We start from the raw sequence: 16,695 nt of genomic DNA, 5'->3' as shown, positions 1-16,695 counted from the left end.
GCCTATTTAGTTTATATCTACCCACTGTTTGTATATAAAGTAACATGTTGCATTATTATTTCAGCACTGCTCACATTTTTACACACTTACTCATATCCTGTTTACAATTTACACAAACAGTTTTTACCTGTATATAGACATGTTGTTGTCCATTTTTTTTCTATTTATGTGTATCTATTTTTTTCTCCTACTTGCTTGTGCATAATGTGTCTCACCTGAACTTTGATGTGACTACACTGAGAGCCACTAGGAACCAGAGTCATTGGCCAATGAAGCTGATTCTGATTCTTTTGATTAATGAGATGTTGCCTACTTGTCAGTATCTGTCTACACTACACTGATGTACAAACAGTAGGCTAAAGGAGACTTTTTTTTCCATTCACTGAAGGGCTGAAATAACACAATAGCCAATATCCCTTAATGATCACTCAAGTCCAATCTTATCCCATAGAAGATGAAGATGAGGAGATGAAATAAAGGATTCTTTTTAAAATACTTTTTTGTTGTCATCTTGAAGAAAAGCAGAAACAAAATCAATCTTTGTGACAATATATGCAAGTTCAAAGATCCAAAGAACCAAAACCCAAATATTAAGATGAGAAGGAGGGAAAAAAACAAGATATATCCAATATATGAGATAAACTTAGTTCAAAAGGAAGAGTGTTATTTTCGAACCATTTTCTTTATAGTTTTGCTGCACTAATTATGGTATTGAAACATGTTACCTGTATTTTTCAATTTTTTTTTTTCAGCAAAGCACACTGAAGAGATGGAGCACTGTACCTTATTGATTTTCCCTGTTAAATCTATTTGTACATATCAAGAAAAAAACAATAAGATGAAGATTTCTAAGATAGCTGAGATGTGTGAAAGGATGTGCAACATATTTTTTCATCTATTTTGCAAACCTGCTGTACATTTTCACTGTGTCAAATTAAGGAAGCACAGTGCAGTGAGTGCAGTGATGCTTCTGAAGCTTTGTCTGTATATTTTGAAACCTGCAGTAGTTCAATTCTGCTGGTTATATTTTCTGTTTCACTTATGTGCCTCTGATGTTGTTTTTCATCTGTGGGAACTTCCCTCCCAGTCTTACTGGAGTCATGAGGTAGAGGTTCTGTGTTCAGACTAGGTCACTTTTAAACTTCCCATATGTCAGGCTGAAATATCTGCAACCACTGTGTAATGCAGTCAAGAGGAGGAACCCCATGACAAGGAAATCCCCTTTTGCATGAAAAACCATACTGCAAGTGTGCTGCAGACTGTTCTTCACTGTGCTGCTCAATTTAGACCAGATTGTCACACAAAAAAAAAAAAAAAAAAAAAAAAAAAAAAACGTGCAACTTGTGCATCCATAACAAAAATGTCTGGAGAAGCAGAAGAAGCCACGAATATTATTTATTATTATTATTATTTACATGCACCTTTACATTGCCACTCTTCAGTGCAGTTAACATACTCGTCTGTTTAGTCTGGCTCTATAAGCTTCTGCACTGTCCTTGAACATTTTCAGAAGCACCAGCAGCACATAACGGGTTAACCACCGAAAAGAGAAAAACCTATTTACTGTTTGTCAAATGTTTCCTGTCACTGACGCATTTTTTTTTCCTAAGCTAAAGAAGTCATTTTAGACTACATCATTTCCTCTGAGTGAGATCATCGCCGGCCTGTCGTTTATTATCCAGAAATGAGGAGGGTTGCGTTATTGCGCACCCGCGGCCACACACGCTGCAGCTATCGCAGTGACCTCTGACTCCGCGCTTTGTCCAAAGTCCATCTTGGCTCCAGGTCGGGTTGTGAAATAGATTAGCCTTCACTCTCTCCCTGCTGTTGAGTGTTTTTCCCCCAAGATATGTCTCTTACCGCGGTGCACATCCCATTTCTGCTACTTTGATACGTTTCTTTCAATGTCTTTTACATCGTTTTTATTGCATCACATTGTTTCTGCGAATCTAATCAGCGCAAATCAGATGGATTAAGATCTTCTGTTCACACATAGGAGCGGTTTTCGGGTATGCTATTCAGCACTTTATTATATTTACATATGAAACCTCGTAATATGCGTATCTAATTACAATAAAAGTCTCACTCAGTAATATAACTTCAAAAACGCAATAAAGAGCATTACACCCCCGTAAATTAGCTTTGTCTGCTGTGTCAACGTCATCCCGAGCCTTATCTGTTTAACACATAACTGAACATCTGACCTCGGATCAACTTTTTTCTTTTTCTTTCTGCTGACAGAATGAAAATCAGGCTGTTGATTCTGTATCATCTGACGAAGACACATTTCCTTCTTTTCATCATTTTAAGCCTTTCTGTTGGGTATAGTTGGGTTAAACTATATAATCTCTGAGTTGCTGTTAAACGACACTTCAGCCTCTGTAACTTTGCTTCGGGATCATTTATATTCATAGCTTTTTGGTTGTAAAATTTAAGGAGATGCCTTTCAAATGAGACCAGGGTTGTGACTGTAATCAAAAGCTTTGAAGAACAGTCATCTTTTTCATTTTGTGTACTTTATTTTCAGGCTTGTGCGCAACAATAAGATGTTTTAAAGATGCATGATTCGCCTAAATATACTAACTGTAGTCCATTGACCTCCTGAGGTCAAATATGAAAACGATCAACTGTGAAATGTGTCATTTGGAGTGAGTATCGGTGCACTGATGTGTCCCTTTCAGTCTAATCTTTGGATACACTTTTAAACTTTAAGATATTTACAAAAGCCAGATATGTTTAAGTTGTTACAGGTTAACTGAGCTGCAGATCGTTGCCTGCTGATTTTTAAATGAAATGGAAAAAAAATCCTCTGTAGCACTGTCCGATGTTGTGTAAATATCTGAATAAGTTTTTATTGCCAAAACCAATAAAGGAATTATAATCTGCATCTCTGCTGTGTTAATCTGTTGCATTATAGTCTTCATTTTTAATCAGAAATTGGACTGAAGTCAGTACTTTGTTTAAATCATAATCTCCCTCCACTGACTCTCTATACATACTCTCACATGTAGGTGATGGCAAACTGAAAACATCCCCTTTAAGAAGACGCTGTGGTAATATGACCTTGGAAAATGTGTGCATTGTCAATGACAAAGAAGCAACTTTGCAACAAAACCAGCTCGACACAGCGGGGTGTATCAACATCTGTTCCTGCTGAATCAGCAATATTCGCGCAGGTTTAAAGGTGCTGTTTTAATCTATTGAAGGCATGTTCGATTGACTACAACGAAGCTGATGAAACCACAGCACACTGAAAGATTGAATTATCACAACGTTGATCGATTTTGTGGTTGCTGCGTCTTTATTTCTGAGATAACAATAAATGAATGTTTAATAAGTAAAGACTAGATCTCTGTGCAGAGTGAGGGCAGCACAAAGCTATTAGTCTTGGCCTGTTTCTGCATGTGGACTCTGGTCTGGTTTGGTGGTTTGTTTTTCTTTTTTTTGGCAATCATCAAGACATCCATATATTTTTGGAGATGTTGGGAAGGAATCATCTGCGTAAAAGAGGAAGGTTGAAACGCTGCCATGTGCATATTGAATTATAGAAGAACTGGGATGCAGGAAGTCAGTGTGCGGGGACTATTTCGTTCTTTTGCTTTTCTTTTTTCATTGCTTCCAAACCAAATCAGCAGTCTTTGCAGTGCAGCTTGAAGCCTTCCAAAGGCTTACGACTACCTGTAGAGCATATAAATATGAACTATTAAACAGACTATAATTGATACTGTGTTGCACTAATTAGGCCTTAGGTGTGCACCAGAGTGACTCACCTGAATTTGAATCATATTCTTATACACTGTACAACATTTACAGTGTCCAGTGTGCAGTTGGCAGTTTGGAGCCTCACTCAGGGGGAGCTAGAAGACTTTGCTTCAAGTTTTTTCTTCTGCCTGCACGTGCAAAAAAAGGGTGGCTGCAAAAACTCAGTTCAGCACGTCATTTCATAAATTCTAATAACTCTCAGTAGATTCAAGTGGATAATGCAACTGTGTTATTTATTTGTGTTAAGAAATTTTAGAGTTTCAATCCAAACGCATATGGCTTAACAATAACTCCATATGGATACATCAGCTGTAGCCCATGTGTGCAATGATGATAGAAAAATAAAGGGGTTAGTTGGTGAAATTAATGGACTCAGTGTGGAACAGGCTGTAGATTTGTGATGTAGATGAAATAAAAAGAAATCTAAATTTGTCTCTCTGAGTCAACAACCAGATTCACTTTGCTTTAATTCTGCTGGAATAAGATGAGTTCATGTATGGACTTTTTTTTTTTTTTTTTTTTTTACAGAACTATAGGCTTTAAACTTGAAATGTTTTACTGACATAATAAGCAAGCCCAGAACAACACACAAAGCAAGCTGCTCATTGATAGTCAATGGAGCAAGGGTGACTTTGAAAGCAATGCTTCGGGTTGATAAATAATAAAAATAAAAAAAACATGGAAAATCTGTTTTCCTGCTCTGGATTAAGTTTTGCTTGAAAAGTGCCCTGAAACAACTCGAGGGGGGGAATAGTAAAATGTGTACTAGCATATGCATTCCCCTGTCCAGTTTCATATTATTTATAAACTCCAAACACCAGATTTTGCTTTAATTAAAACTTAATTAAGCATGAAACCAGAGCTCCCAAGCAACCAGCTCCGGGGTCAGGACCTCGATGTAACAATGAGGCAGCATGGAGAAGAAGAAAAAAAACCTAAATTCACAGTGTTTCATATCTGGTTATTATTACAAAACTAATCCCAAACAGTAGAAGAGAACTTAATTTATGCCCCTAAAGAGGAAAGAAAACTTGCTTTTGCACTTTGTCAAACATCAAGGGTGTTTAACCGTTTTAGCACGTTTTAACTGTTGGGGTCCCAGCAACCTTTCAGCTTCATTTACTAGAAGAAATGAGAAAACCCTGGCACTAATCTACACTTCTCTGTTCTGGCTCCAAAGTTTATTTGTTAAACAAACAGCACACACGCTGGGCTCAGATTTGTATAAGGCTATTTAAAGGTAATTTTTAAGGCAGCTGTGTAGGAGGTGAAAATTGCTTACAGAGAAGAACAACAGATCTTGAAGCCGTGAGCGTTTGCGTGTACGTGATGCAGAGAGATTTTGTGCAGAGTGACTCTGCCCCCTGTTGGAAAAAAACTCTCCCTCATTTCTGTCCCGCTCAATGCACCGTGAGCTGCTTTTATAACTTATACATTATTTATTATTTCAGCAAACAGACCAGGCATTGCTGTATTTTTGATCATATTAATGTAATTTAAAAAAAAAAAAAAAAACTTACTCCCACATCACTTGATTTTTTTCTGATGAGGCTGCCTGCATAAATCATAAATTATGGGATCAAACAAACAAACAAACAAATGACTGAATGAATAAATTGCTATCTGTCATATAAGCTGGCAGACTATCGTGGATGAATCCAACGTGTAAAAATATGATTGACTAATCCTATTTACAGGCGCTGAGAAGAGAGGATACCCTGCAGAAATAAGCAGGGCCATATAGAATCTGTAATTAACGTCTCCCCGTTAAGTACCTCATTAATTAGGTTATATATAGAGCTAATTAAATTATTGTCCTTCAGAGCCTATACTCTCCTCTTTATTGAATCATGTTTGATGTATAATCCTTCAGATATGGCGGAGAAAAGAAATACATTCTTCTGATGATAATGTGATAATCTCAGGAGGACTCATTTATGCTCCCCGTCCCCAGAGGTCAGCACGGGGTCAGTGTCTTGCTCAAGGACACTTCAGCAGGGCGCGCGTGCGTGTACATGCGCGTGCGTGTGTGTGTGTACGTGCATATGTGTGTGTGTGTGTGTGTGTGTGTATGTGTGTGTGTGGGGGTGTGTGTGTATGTGCCGACACCCTACGGTCTTGTTCATGAATGTGCTCGTAAAAATGTGGCGTTGTTGTGAAGGCGCCCTACGTGTTTTAATACACGCTGATGGAAATTCACGGAGGTCGGGGCTAATAGTGAGCACGCGTGCACGGTTACGCGCGCCTCTGTGGCCGCTGGGTGGCAGTGGTGTGGTTTCTCGTTCTCTCTCTCTCTCTCTCTCTCTCTCTCTCTCTCTCTCTCTCTCACTCTCTCTCTCTCTCTCTCTCTCTCTCTCTCTCTCTCTCTCTCTCTCTTTCATAGATGGAAATCATCGGAGGGGAACAAAGAAAGGAGGGAGAGGGAGAAGGGGGGAGGATATGTGTGTGTTTGTGTGTGTGTGTGTGTGTATGTGTGTGTGTGTGTGTGTGTGTGTGTATGCGTGTGCGCGCGTGTGTTTGACGTGGTATATGTGAGGAAAAGAGAGTAGAGGGTGTCTCCCTTGTGACAGGACATATATGGAAATTTGGCATGCCCGCTTTAATTCACCCTCTCTACAGCCAGCACCATCACCACCATCACCATTATGACTTGGGGCGCGCGCCAGGCAGCGTCACCCTAAATGTGACAGATGTAACGGCGATTAGAGGCTCCGTGGTGATTTTCTGCCAGAGATGTATAGAAGTATGGTGCTGTAGCCTGTGTGTGTGTGTGTGTGTGTGTGTGTGTGTGTGTGTGTGTGTGTGTGTGTGTGTGTGTGTGTGTGTGTGTGTGTGTGTGTGTAGCCCACTCATACTCTGACAATAAAAGCTTTTGGGGTTCAATGTGATTGCAATTACAGTCTTTTAAGCCTATCACTGCTACACTATGGCATGTGGCGAAGGGATAAGCTATTAAATGCAAATATCACCTGACGTAATATTCAATAACAGGGCTCATAGTCTTTATCCTGCTGTTCATATTTTCATACGTGCACCGCTCCAGCTGCATATTAAAACATATTAAAATAATATTTTTATTTAACACTATGTGCAAATCTGCTAATAAAGGATAAAAAAAATAAATAGCCTGTTTAAATTATTACAGACCAAATAGCTCCATAAATAATGTAGATGAATAACTCAATTTTAGCTCAATTAGCTCAATTTTTTTTTTAAAAATCCTTAAGATGACATATTATTAGCCTATTATTATATGTATAATATATATATATTATAATATATTATTACTTTGTATAATAATAATAATAATAATAATAATAATAATAATAATAATAATAATAATAATAATAATAATAAAGGAATTGCTAGCCGCTTTTCAGGTGACTTTTTGAAAATGTAAAAATGAATCGCCTTTTGTCTTCACTCCTTTACTATGTTAAGTTAGATTATGGTTCCCATCATATTTTATTATTTTTCCTTTCATTTTTACTCTCAGAGTTGCGAGAGAGCCGGTGTTTCCCTGGGCGCGCAGGGGCAGCTGTTCCTCCTCTTGTCTGCCGGTGAAAAGCAGCTTCCTGCCGGGCTGCTGCTGCTACTGCGGCCGCTGTCAGGAGCCCGATTTTCCGCTCACATCCTGCTCGGTTCCCCGGGACCGCGGCTTCGCACCGAGCAACACAGGCAAGTCGTACAAACCGAGCGGCTTATATCGCTGGCTCAATACGTATTTACAGTTTTAAAAATGAATGAAACTCGAGTATTGTTGCTTATTTTGAGATATAGTTTCACGGTAGACCCGCCATGTTTACCCTGCCACCGACTGAGGACGGCAGGCTGGATCCTTTACAGCTTGGCTCTGCATTACTCCACTTACAGCCAAACCAGCGCTTCTTTTTTTTTTTTTTTTGCTATAACTATATCATGTAACTATATCATAGACTACAACAAACCTATCTAGACTCACACTTATTTTGTTTGTTTGTTTATTTATTTATTTTTTGCAAAACTACAGTATAAAAAAGTTTATTCACGGCTGGGTGTGTTGAAGGCTTATTATAGTCAGTCCACATGTTAAAGCCTCAATCAGAGGCAGAGGTCTGGATCAAAGTGAGCTAAGTGAGTAATTGAACTTTGTGGTTAGAAAGGTTATAGTCTCGGTTGACATGTTCCCGCGGGTGTGTGTGTGTGTGTGTGTGTGTGTGTGTGTGTGTATGTGTGTGTGTATTTGTGTGGTTGTAGAAATATCATGCATCCAGCAATTGATTTCCTCAATATCTCTCCTTACATGCTTTTCCAGCATCCGGTACTCGACAACACCTCTCACTCATCTGCATTGGATCCATCCAGAATGAACGGTGGCGACCTTTTAAGCTTGAAGTCGGTACAGTTAGTGGGAAGCCCAGTCTCACAGCTGCAACAGAGGTCTAAATAATAACAGCTGAGTATAAAAGTATTGTTGTGATTACGAGTAGGACATTGTTGTAAAAGGAAGGAGGTTTTGTGTTGCTTTGAAACAGAGAGTCACTGTGTTTTATACAGGAAAAGTCAGCTCTGGTCTTTATTTCTGATACAGTAGGGCTGCACATTCAAAACACACCAACCCTGCTCTGCAAAAACTCTGTACGCTCAAATATGAACTTCTATATTCTGTCTTAGCTCGGTGGTATGATGAATATCAGAAATGTTATTGTACATGGTTTCAGCAGCAGACCATTGACACAGGATGTTGATATTGAATTTTTAAGTGTTTCTTAATAGGTTAAGAAAATTCTCATTCTTCATTAACTAAATAAACAATTAAAAAATATTGGATTATCAAAAAAAAAGTGTATTGTCACAAAGGTGAAAACACACCTGTTTTTATTAACTCGTGAAATGTTTATGTTTTGGAGATACATGGTTTTCACAGGACAGTGAGATATGTAATAATAGAATATAATAGACAGATAAATCAATAAATAACACATGATTTATTGAGCTAAATAAACAAAGTTATAGAGAATTACAAAAACTCTAGTGAAGTTTATTTATTATAGGTTCTAGTTAAAACCCCAACACACCCACCCACCCACACACACACACACACACACACACACACACACACACACACACACACACACATACACATACACACAAATGCTGTTTGAGCTTTGAGCAGGTAGAAAGACAGGCAGGCAGACAGAGAGACAGGCGGGCGTCCACTGCAGCCCAAATTAAAACACTTTACAATCAGGCAGGGCGAAGGACGGCCCTGAGGCATCTCAGTTTCCTTGTACAGGGGGTCTTAACCGAGGATCAACTTTCATGCATGCGCTCTCAAAGAAGGATGTGCCTTTGTTCTATCAAGACCAGTCTACACTGCTTCTCTCTCTCTCTCTCTCTCTCTCTCTCTCTCTCTCTCTCTCTCTCTCTCTCTCTCTCTCTCTCTCTCTATGTTAGACCTGTAAAGGGATGATATGAGAAAATATAATGTGTATCAAAAATTGAAGTGAAAGTGTACCTGCACAGGGACTGTAGATGGAAATTAACTAATAGCTAAATTTGGCATAAATCTTCTCATTTTGTGATTAATGTTTTTTTTTTTTAATGGTCCTTGTTTAAGAAAGACTAATAAAAAGTGATTACAGCCTCACATTGCAAAGACACATTCTCTACTGTGCAAGACAGTCCATTATAAACCAGTGGGCTGCTGTGGCTACAGGATAATAACTAGAAAATATTTATTGTTCTATTCCTTCTCCTTCCACTTTTCACCATATGCAGAGTTAATTGAAGATGGTAATGCTGAGTGTTAGCGCGGCGTCATTGTTTGGTGATGCAAAATGTAGCTGATGTGCGCAGAAATGTGCTCTCCGAGTGGCCGCCGTGTGGAATGAATACAATGTCGGACACAAAAGGAGCACAGCAGAAAGAAAAGTGTCCACCTGACTCACAGCCCATTATAGGGTGAGAGAGGAGACGGAGATGGGTGTGTGTGTGTGTGTGTGTGTGTGTGTGTGTGTGTGTGTGTGTGTGTGTGTGTGTGTGTGTGTGTGCGCTTGTGTGAGTGAAAGACACCCAAAGGTGTAGAAAGCGCACGCATCCATTCACTGTCATGATTAGCAGCCATTATCAACAGCCCGAGCTGGTTGCCAATCAGACTGAATTATTCTGCAGTGAATCGACTAGCAGGCAGTTGACCAATGACTGTTTCCTTTACGCAGAAACAAACACTAACTCTGCTCGGTCTGATTTCATTTCCTAGCCTTTCTGTCATTCCTTTCATTGATTGGCTCCTGTGCTTTCAACTAGAACATCTCTTGTATCAATCCCACCCTGCTGTACTTCTATTGCTGTCTCTCCTCGCTGTTTTCCTTTGTCCACAGCATACAGCTCGTCCTTTTTTTGTGCTCCTAGCTGAGCAGTGATGAAATCTGGGGTCCCTGTGGCAACAGGCACCCTTAGTGCATGTATGTGTGTATGTGTGTGTGTGTGTGTGTGAGTGTGCACATGTGTGTGTAGTTCTTTGGGCAGGGCAGTGCAAGCAGCAGTCTGATCCATACTAATGTTCATTGATAGGAAAATCAATGGTGCATTGATCCAAGACTTGGCTCTGAGAAAGGGGAGGGGTGAGGGGTGGGGTGGGGGGGGGGGTATAGAGGGTTTGGTAGGGGAAGGAAGTGTGAAGACTGGTGGGAGAGCAACAGAAAGAGGAAGAGATGGAGAATGAACAGCAGAGGAAGGAAAGGATTAGGCAGATGAGGATGAGTAAAGAGAAATATGGGAGAGAAAAGGGTTGAAACTACTGCAGGCCTGTGTGTATATATGTGTGTGTATGTGTGTGTGTGTGTGTGTGTGACAGAGATGAGATCCGAGCCAGGGTGGCTGCTGTTGGGGGGCGGGCAACTATATGTGTGAACAACCTGTCGCGGCCTAACTATTCTCTTTTCTCCCTCCGTCTAGCAGAACTGCTCTTGAGAGTGGACGAACAAGCCTCAAATGGAACCTGAGAAGAAAAAAGAGAGGAGAAAGAGGAGAGGAGAGGAGAGGAGGAGGAGGAGGAGGAGGAGGGGAGGGAGAAAATCAATTTTCCCAGACAGAGGCAGGCTGGTCTAATGGAGGTCTAAAAGAAGAGGAGGAGGAGAGGACATATTTTCCTCTGATTACCTCCTGTAGCCTCCCTGGCAAACCTTCAAAGCTAGCATCACTACAACGGCCTTGCTCATCCGACCTTTTTCGAGAAGGTATGGAGTCTGGTTGCCTCTTTCACTCAGCAGCAATCAGGCTTTGAGGTGGACAAGACACAGAACAGAAGACATCCAAACATATAAAATAATAAAGAAAAGGGTTTTAATAGACAGCAAGCAAACACAGCAACCTGCTAGATTTGAGTAAAAGAGCTTGAACTTAATAAGAAAGATGCCTTCATAAGAAAAAGATTTTCCTCTCTATTCTGAATTCTCAACAATGATAGAATATTTTGGAGGAACATCTAAGCTAATTTCTCTCTTTTTCAATCTCTATGCCGCCCTGCATGTGTAAGAGTTATGTAACTTGCTCTCTCTCTGAGAGAGAAAATGAGAAGGGATTAAATGGATAAAGCTTTCCATTTGGCTAAGATGAATCATTTATAAAGTATAAAGGAAGAAAATTTGTCATTAGTGTTTCTGCCAAATAGGGGAGATAGCTAGAGTACCTTGGTTGTGATGCTCAGCTCTGATGTCATATGACCAGGTCACTATGTTCAATTTCCTGCAAACAGGCTTGATTATTATAAATTGGCGGGTGAAGCAGGCATTCAGTGCTATGCAGAAAATGCGGGCAATGATTTGTTCCAGTTCTAGCTGAGTGAATTTTAAATCTTGTTTATGAGTCTCCTCATAAACTAAAAAGCGCGTAGGATGGGAACACTGACGGGTAGAAAATTTGCTTGTGAATTATCAAACTCATGCCTGAGAAAAGACGCAATAAAAAATCTTTTTTGATATACTTGTTTCAGTTAGTGAATGCATGTTTCTGAACCCAAGTATGTCAGGCTCTTTTAAAATGACTGTTTGCCAGTAAAAATGTGTAAATCTACAGTACTTTTACCCAAACAAGCATCTGAGAGTTTAAAGGCAGTGACCTGCAGTAGAACTGCAAAAAAAAAAAAAAAAAAAAAAAGAAAAAGAGGGACCAAAACGGGGACAGATGTGGCTCCAAAACCACAAAACCCTCCACTGTATGTCAGCTTCTGTAGCTTTGTGATTTGCTCATTAAACTTGTGAATGTTCAACCCTCTATTAAACAACGTTTCAATGAACTTTTCCTTTTCTTTGGAACACTTACTGTACAAAATACAGTGTTTCTCTCCCACTGAAAAGCTCAGAAGGGTTTGAAAAGCTATTAAATGTTGCTGAAGCCCAGTCTGTCTCACTCTCTCTCTCTGTCTGTTACTGTTTTTCTGTCACTCCCTCCCCGTCTCGTTTGGCTCTTTGTGTTTTTCTGTCTCTCGGCCTGTCTCTCCTCGGCCTGTGAGGTGAAAGTGGCTTCCATGGTAACGGCACACTCTGTTTATGCCACGACGTCTCACTTCATCACAAGCTGTTGATGGCTTTGATTTGCATGCGTGCCCGTGTGATTGTGCGTATGTGTGTGTTTGTTCCCCCTCCATTTCTGCGAAATACTCCTAAAACACACACAAACACACACACACACACACACACACACACACACGCACACACACATCATACAGGTGTTTGTGAGACTGGTAGGACAGGTTAAAACTATAATCCACAGTCATTTGATGAATCACATTCCATCATGTTGACTGTAAAATAAAGAGGAGATATGTTTAAAAAAAAAGCTATTTGATTTGTCTTTTATTCTGGCAGTCTTTAAAGGCACATTTCCCTGTATTTATAGCAGAAGATCATGGTAGGATCTATGAAAAGCGGTTGTTTTCGCCATCCTCACCATTGATTTAAGTCTTTATAGCCTTGATGAAACAATAAGAGTCTTATAACCTGAAATTATCGCAAAAACCCTCCGAGATGTTGCAAAAACACCAACATACCTTGCACAAGCTACCGTGAGGAGTTTAACTTTCCAAAACCTCCAACAAAACCATGAAAAGGAAATTGGCACTTTAGCTGTTAAGATTAAAAATGTAAATTTAATCATACTCATTTCCTTGTTCTGTGAGCTGATCTCGTACACTTAACCACTTAAATTAGCAGCAGAAACAATGATTATGACTTCTTTTCACCAGAACCAGTCGCCCCCAATTAGTGGAGTAAAGAGGGGTGGGGGGGTGGTTGGGGGGGGTGGGTGTGGGGGGGTACATGGGAGGGGGTAAGAGCGGAGGAGGCAGGGGAGGGAGGGGAGGGAGGGCCGGCTAGCCGGACCCCCTGCAGGGCAGAAAGGGGGGAAAAATGGATTCCATACCAGGAAATCCATTAGGGCAGGGAGCGGCGTCGGGGCTGGCTGCACAGAGCGGCCGCTGTGTTTTTAAAAATTCCTCATTAGGTGTAATTTCTAAATTACAATCAGCATGGGCAGAATGAGAAGCGAGGATCTGACCAACTCATCAGGATAATCAGGTAATAGCATGATTTGGTGTGAGTGTGTGCTGGAGCAGAGAGATGAAAACCAAAGAGAGCAGAGGAGGAGGAGGATGGAGGGTGAATTTTAATTCTGCTGCTGCTGCCGGACACTGACTTCAGGATGTTTTTCTGCTTTGTTTTTGTAATGATTTCTCACAACTAGCTGATCTAGATAATTGCTGTGTGTGGGGGGAGGGAGAGTGGGTTGGGCGACTAAAGCAACAAGCTAATGGAAAGCAGGAGTGTCTATCTCTCTCACTTTCTTTCTTCTCCTTCTGCTGTGATGCCCTCCACCTCTGAATACGACAGAGATGTAGGGGGGGGAAAAAGTGAAGCGAGCAGAGAGAAACTGTGGAAAAGGAGGAAGAAGAGGGACAAGGAAGAGGGTGGAGAGCGAGAGAGGAGAGAGAGAGAGAGGGAGTGGGAGTTGAGGGGCCTCTGTGAGGGAGTGGGAGAGAGGAGGGGAAACTGCAGGAGGGGAGGAGGGAGGGAGGGAAGGAGGAGAAGAGGTTAATTTGCACATATTAGAGAGGGCAGGATTTTTCATTAAAAAGAGATTGAAGTTGATATATGCCTGTGCGCTCCTGACACACTGTACACTCTGATTGTGTTAAGTCCTTGACAGAACAAAGGATTGCCCCTCTCTCTCTCTCTGTCTCTCTCTCTCTCTCTCTCTCTCTCTCTCTCTCTGTCTCTCTTGCTCCGTGTATCTCTAACAGCCATTGCAGCCGGCTGCAGCTCTGGCAGCATTTTGCAGCTTTATGGAGCTGTTTCATGGTGAATAGAAGCACAGACAGAGTGTGATATCACCTCAAGAGCCCCCCCCCCCCCCTCCCCTTAATGCATATACATACACTTACTTTCTTTCCTATGTAAAGTAATGTCCGAGCCGAGGGAGAAAACTGTTTTCATGCATGCATACAACCTCTCTAAGTGTGTGTGTACACTGAACAGAACACACCAAACAATTTAGTTCGCCTTACTCGCTGCAAACAGGAAGCACAAGGCGCCAATGCCTTTGAAATTCATTCCTATTCCCTGTGACTAAAGGAAGCATTTCAATAAAGAGCTACACTCAACACTGTGTGACAATACAGTTGCTGGTTTAGTTCCTTTCTATAAAAAAAAAGGGCAGTTGGACACTGATAAAGCTTCCAGTCAATTGTTCAAGGCTGACGTTCAGTCAGTCAGGTACTGTAAGGTGATCTGGTGTCTGCCTGCTGCCCTGAGGCGAAGTTATACCTGCTGCAGAAACACCAAAAGCAATAATAACAACAGTTCCTGCTATTTTTTTTTTTTACTGATCTGTTGTTTAGGACACACACAACTGGTATGAATCTCTCCCCTCTTGCTTTTTTCCCTGTTTCTTTTATCTTGTTTTTCCTCAGGCCACATCTGTCATTCCACGCTGGAGGGTTATACCTGATCTTTGACCTTAGTTAGCGCAGCCCTTGAGACCTGTTTCACACAAACACACACACACATACAAGCCTGCACACACAGAATAGGAGATATCGATTGGTGATAGATAGATAGAGCAGGACCGGGCCTGATAAGAAGGCCATATTTGATGTTTGTTCCAGCAGTAGAGGGAGAGATTAAATCACAATGAGCAGCCTGCTCTGTCCTTGGCTTCGTCCCCACTTGAGGCTTTACAGGAGTTTAGGGGTCGAGCTTAAAGGATGACGGGTGACGAATTGTGGACAAGGAGCGCCCGGTCTGCTTAAACCCACTGTGGTGAGAGCCATTGATTAACATGGCCTGTAATGTTATGCAAGGGTGTGTTTTTGCACAAGTCAAGGTTTTCAACATTTCAAGCTTTTAGATGCTTTTTTTCTAATGACAAACCTTTGTGTTTTTCCATCCCTTGTCCTCCTGTAATGTGGTTAACTGACTGACAGACATCAATACATGTCTGCTGCCTTACAATGGGTGTGTCCTCAGATCTTGTTCCCGTCAACCCACACACACACACACACACTTCCTGAGAGTTCATTCATTTCATTGCTGCTGTACTTTTCCTTCTGTTTCAGAGTTTGTTTTTATCTCCTCACTCCATCAACAAGTACCCTGTAGAAAATAATTAAAGGCATTTTAGGATGCATGTGAACAGTGAATCTTTTAGTTTGCATGCAATATTATGGATAATATTTTATTTAACCCCCCCCCCCCCCCCCTTATGTGGTCATAAGTGACAATTATGGGATAATGATAGATGCTAAAATGTGGTGTAACAGTAGCATAAGTAGAGAGGAAATGTGAAGTCAGCAAACAGACTTAGTAATATCAGTTACACAGCAAAATCTAATTAAAGTTTGCAAACATGAGCTAACATTAGCCACCATAAGCTACTGGTCATACCAGACCAAGTGACGCTGTTGTAGAAAACCCCAGAGTGTACTGAATTGACCACTGGTGTGTTTTATTGCTGATGATTTCAGCTTTTTATTTGCAAGAGGAGGAGACAGTTATTTATTCTAACTGAAGTGACATAGTGCGGCTTCAAATGTTTATTTATGTATATAAAGCACAAATACTTGATAACATAACAAGAAGTTTGTAGTTGTCAAATAAATTAATACACACTTAAAAAAAAGTCCTTATATCTGCTGACATCTACATTATACTGTGTTATAAACTGCTTATCTATTGTTCATCTAGTGCTTATAAATGCAAAATAGGGGTTAAAATAAAGTGTTACTGAATTATGGTTAACACGTGCGACAATGGTGTGATGAAAAAAAGAAATGGCCACATTTGATGTGAAAGCTGGTTCACACATGAAAACACTTGTATCCAGGGAGCACATGTGCTCTAAATTCACATGTGGGTTTTCACATGTGACAACATTTGCCCTCAAGATATCCAGACTCACTCTTTCTTTCTCCTGATTCCGGCGAATCTGTGCAGGTATCCTTTTAAGTTAAATGTTGTACAACAAGCAAACTTGTGGTGTTAAATCCATATTATCACAATGATGAAAATTTAAAGGTTTTGTCCTGTTTGTTATTACCTAAGTGTGGTTAAAAGACAATGGACCAATCTCTGTTCTGACAGCGCAGTGACCTGAGAGTCCCTTTTACATATGACCAGAGCCAACCCAGGATCCAAATCCCCGGTCGAAAAAGCAGCATGTGTATGTATGAAGGGCTGTATATGTTGGCCAGTGTGTGCGCAGTCTCAAGGGTTGGGAGATTATGTCGACAAAAGGTGCACCTGGTGCTTTAGATTGAGTTTCTCTCCTCCCCTTCCTCCCTTTATCCCACTTCCATCCCCCTCTCCCCTTCTCCTCTGGCCATTTCCAACATTACCCTGGGACTTTTAAAAGATTAGACCACAGCTTTTATAATTGTGCCACTAATGCACGTCAACA

This window comes from Thunnus albacares, chromosome 21 (assembly GCF_914725855.1).
Source record: "Thunnus albacares chromosome 21, fThuAlb1.1, whole genome shotgun sequence".
Taxonomy (NCBI): Eukaryota; Metazoa; Chordata; class Actinopteri; order Scombriformes; family Scombridae; genus Thunnus; species Thunnus albacares.
This window is presented reverse-complemented; position numbering follows the sequence as displayed.